The sequence below is a fragment of the Pinus tabuliformis genome, chromosome 2_2 (assembly GCF_031772625.1).
Source record: "Pinus tabuliformis cultivar Carrire ecotype Pingquan chromosome 2_2, CPIR1, whole genome shotgun sequence".
Lineage (NCBI taxonomy): Eukaryota > Viridiplantae > Streptophyta > Pinopsida > Pinales > Pinaceae > Pinus > Pinus tabuliformis.
In genome coordinates, this window is record NC_142300.1 from 1,276,890,782 (window position 1) to 1,276,895,486 (window position 4,705).

A 4,705-nucleotide genomic window follows, 5' to 3' on the forward strand; every position below is an offset into this window, starting at 1 on the left:
TTTCTAACATCCCTCCCCACTTCCCAAAATTTTCTCAAGAATTTAGAAGCCCCCTATCCCCTTCATTTCGCTTCATTTCGGCAAATCCCTTGTCCCACACATCGGGATAGGTTTCACTCAAATGATGTTTCTGAGCAATCAAAGATGAATTTTGGAAAACTGAGAGAGGTTTTTGTCCACAACAGACCAAGGAAGAAAAACCTCCTTCACTTTTTACACAGGTGTCATGGTTTTAGAGAAATGTCAAAAATACAATTGCCTTGGGAGAATTGATACACCTCTGAAGTGACCTTGGGAAAATCAAGTTTTCTCCTAGCTTGGTTGGCCAAATGACTTTATTGATGAGTAAAATGATAACTAGACACAAAGAGATTTCCAATTATCTATTATGAGCTCAATTTGGAGTTGAGGAACACCTTCAAAAGTTGACTGCAACAGTACTCTGCCTTGAGGCAGCCTCATTTGGCACATTTTGACCAGTCTTGGGAGATTTAATTTTTTATAGGGAAAATAAACTCCAAATTGAAACATTCTAGTTCGGTTGGAAAGTAGACTCAAATACCTTTCCAACGAGCTATCCTGCACCCAATTTGGACACCGATAACTCCTCCAAAAGGCTCCTGAAAAAAGGCGCGACGCACTGGGAGAAATTTTCCAGTGTAAATTTACACTGGTGCGGCGCACATGGGAGGCGCGGCGCACAGGGCTAAAAGGCCTGAATTTCATTAAAATTTACCTCCAAATTTCCAGGTAGGGTCTAAATCATGGCTTTCTCATCAAATTTTATGGATTATTTGGTGATTCTTGGCTATGTTCAATTGCCACAAAACTCATAAGACCAACCACTCAAAAAACATCAAAACCATGGTGGCTAGGGTTGCATAATTGAGGTATTGAGGCCAAGGTTCTGTTTTCCTACAATTTTTCCCTCTCCTACCATTTTTCCCTATCCTCCCTTTCTCATTTTTCCTATTATCCCTACCCTAAAATACTACCAAACCCTATCCCCTATCCCTCCTCGTATTTGTCAACATAACGCCCCAAAACCCTACCTTGTCAAAACCCCAAAACCCTACCCTAGCAAATACCCAAACCCCCTACATATCCCTAAACAAACTTCTCCCCATAACCCCTATTCCCATCACATTACTCCCCTCCTAATACTCCCTTTTTCATTGTTCCCCTTGGTGGCAGATATCACAATAACACCTAGTTTCACACCATCACCAAAAGGGCAGCCCAAGTACAGTACACACAACAGTCATGGCATCACAACATTCATCAGAGTATGAGATGGAGACACAAAGTGACTCATCCTTGGAAGAGCAGGCTCCTAGGAGACATCACGAGAGTGGCAAACATGTTAGGGATGAGCCCACTACCCTCACTGAATTACAAGCATGCCCTCTTGCCATGTCATGTTTCCAGCACCTAGCATGTTTTGAATTTTGTCAAAGGGTGGCTAATGTTAGAGTTCATCATGAGTTGGCCTGTCTTTTTGTGCTTCACCTACATGGAGGTCAGTCTATCTTGGCCGGGGTCACCTTCACATTGACACCCGAAACTATCTCAGTGGCAACATGCATACCAAATGTTGGAGAATAGTGGCATAAGAAGAAGAGTTCTAGAAGTTTTTCTCGATCTAGAAGAGTTCTAGAAGTTTTGAATATCGGTCTGATATTTTTCTCTACAGTCTCCATATTATGCTGTGCTATTTGTCATCCTTCTTATATGCTTTTTCTCAATGTTGTCTTGATATGGCTGCTCAAGTCATCCTTTTGTATCCAATCACGGTTTTTTATATTGACTTAATATAATCTATGGTGCTTTTTCTTCTGAAAAAAAACTTTTGCAAGCAATGAATCTACATATTGTATTTTTCCACATTATACTTATTTTTAACACTACTACACACGCAAGCTACCCCCCACACACATATATATAGGCCTTTTGCATGGGAAAGGTTTAGCGTGGCTGCAATCATAGCAAAGCATTAATCAAACAGAAAAAAACTTTGACTGATCTCAACTCTCAATGGCTGCTTACAAGTAACTGATAACTGATAAGTCTCATTAATCCAATTAATTAACTTGTAATTAACACATAGTACACTATTGTCTTCTGAAATCTCATTAAGCATTAATGAATGCTCAATCACGACCTTTACAAAAATTGCAAATCATTTTCAAATTTCCTCCTACCAATCAATTTACCCAAGAGGACCTTAATCATAATTGTTATCATTAAAAGGACAACGAAGGTTTCTTTACTTTCATCATATGAGCTAGTATATAAATTAAAGGAGGCTTGCGTTTTGGGTAGAATCTCGATATTATTGTTCACCTTTTCTATTCTCAATGTGGGGATTGTAGAATGTTGTCATTAATGCTTATTTTGGGAAGTAATTTAGATATAACATATTATACAAAGGTGTGCAATGTTTAATATCTTTTCCACATAAAATTTTAAATAAAATATTTTTATAAATTATTTATATAAAAAGTAATTGAAAATATTTTTTTAATTTATATATATATATTTTTTATATTTTCAGTATGTGTATTTTCTTAATATTTAATAATTTAATATGTCATATTTATAAAAAATAATTTCAATGTCAATAAATAATTAGGAAGTAAAGTGTTTTTTTGGGAAGAACTCCCTTACGCTGCTACTCTACACTCTACACTCTTGGGCATCGTTCAATTGAATATTGGACAATTGAAAGATCCGTGACCATAAGATCTCTCCACTACTCACTAATACATTATCAATTACTGTCTATCACTTGAGACTACATTCACCCAAAATAACAAATGAATTTAATTGATAGCATTAACACATGTTATTTTTTCAATATTGTAATTTATAGACATGCAAGCTTATTAATCCAAGCTTATATCATTCTCTCCCAAAAGAAATGGTCTTGGAAAAAACAACATAATTCTCATGCTTGGTACATAATAACATTTTATGTATCCTTCAATGACAATCCATCATGTAAATTTGCAACACTAAAAAATTGAGCTCTGCATTGGAGCAACTCAACTCTTTCACAGCAGCAACACTACAAGTGATGATGGAAAATATTCATTTCCACCCATCACATGCATCGTGACAAATTCTTTGATGTCATGCATGGAGCAAGTTGTCATGAATATAATCATTGATATGAAAGTGTCGAGGGTTATCGTTTAGCCCTTTTGTGTTGCCGCCTCCATTTGCCAGTTCCACACTAACTTCCTCAGGTCTCAGGGATATATTCTTGTAAAAAGTAAGCACAACACTCCATCTCCCCCTAAGTTGGTTATTACCACATTGTTTTCATTTTTTCTGCCTATTGACTATTTTAATTTTTCGCACAACACTCCATCTACCCCTAAGTTAGTTATTACCACATTGTTTTCATTTTTTCTTCCTTTTGACTATTTCAATTTTGGTTTTGGCTATGGCTTTGGTTTCGTGATCTACAATAACTGATATCATTGGTCATAGTTGGGATTTTTTGTAAGTGCAATATGCAAAGAAAAAAATGTAGCGAAAGTGATCACTTGTCTTCTAGGTAATCTCCCACCTTGAGGCCAATTGATTTGTTGTTTTCTTATCACGCTCAATATTTGACAAAACTTCTTTCAAATTTTTTCCTACATGAGTCAAAGATTGGGTGTAAACAAGACTATGTACTGGTGCACACATTTGAAGAGCTCGAAGGGAGCAATGTTGTAACAACCCTCTCTTTGAATGGATGTCACACCCTTGCAATAGGACCTCTATTTTATTCCTAATCTTTTACAAGAATGCGATTCCACTAGAAATATTTTGGGTGAGGATGAGAGGTGCCTCACATGGTTGGATATGCAACAACCATCATCGATTGTATATGTTTTTTTTGCCAGCATGTCTGTCAAATCTCGGGAGAATTTGCAACAGCTAGCGCTAGGGCTTGAGGGTAGAAGGAAACCTTTCTTGTGGGTTCTCTGGTTGGATATTGAAGATGGGAAGTTTGCAGTTCTACCAGATGTATTTGAAGAACGAACAAAAGATTGTGCAATGCTTGTAAGGTGGGCACTTCAAGTTAAATTCATTGCCTACACATCCGTTGGATTATTCCTCACTCACGCGGGATGGAATTTAACTTTGGAAAGCATAAGAATGGGAGTTCCTATGGTGGGTTTTCCTTATTTTGGCGATCAGTATCTCAATTGTAGATTTTCTCGGGATCTGTGGGAGGTTTGCTTGAATTTTGACACGGGTATGCTCTGAATCCTAAGTTATTCTAGTGTATCGATGATCCAAACCCCCAAATTGCAAGAATAAATGAATGGGTCGCACACCTTGTACAACTTACCTAAGAATTCCTCCACATCCTCGAGATCTTGAGTCATGATGGAGAGTATTATAGCAACATGATGTCTCAGCTGCTAGACATATCATGTTATTGCAGTTCCCTAAATCATCATATGATGATCTTTGAACTTGTTAATTTGAAAATTGTACATTAATTTAGGTTACCATCAACATGGGAAAACCCATGTGAATTTGTGTGCATGTTACAATTACTCCACTAAATAAAACTACCAATGCTAAGTAGTAAATTGCTCCATTAAATAAAACTACCAATGCTAAGAAGTAACTATAAGGAAATAAAGAATTCAAACAACCACATCCAATTGGTAAGAAATACAAATAAAACAACATAGACAAA

General features: G+C 36.7%; 1 pseudogene; it reads left to right on the plus strand.

The window, feature by feature from the left end:
* The first annotated feature begins 3,897 nt into the window (after nucleotides 1-3,897).
* Nucleotides 3,898-4,263, plus strand: LOC149198143 (UDP-glycosyltransferase 85A8 pseudogene; annotated as a pseudogene).
* Nucleotides 4,264-4,705: the final 442 nt, after the last annotated feature.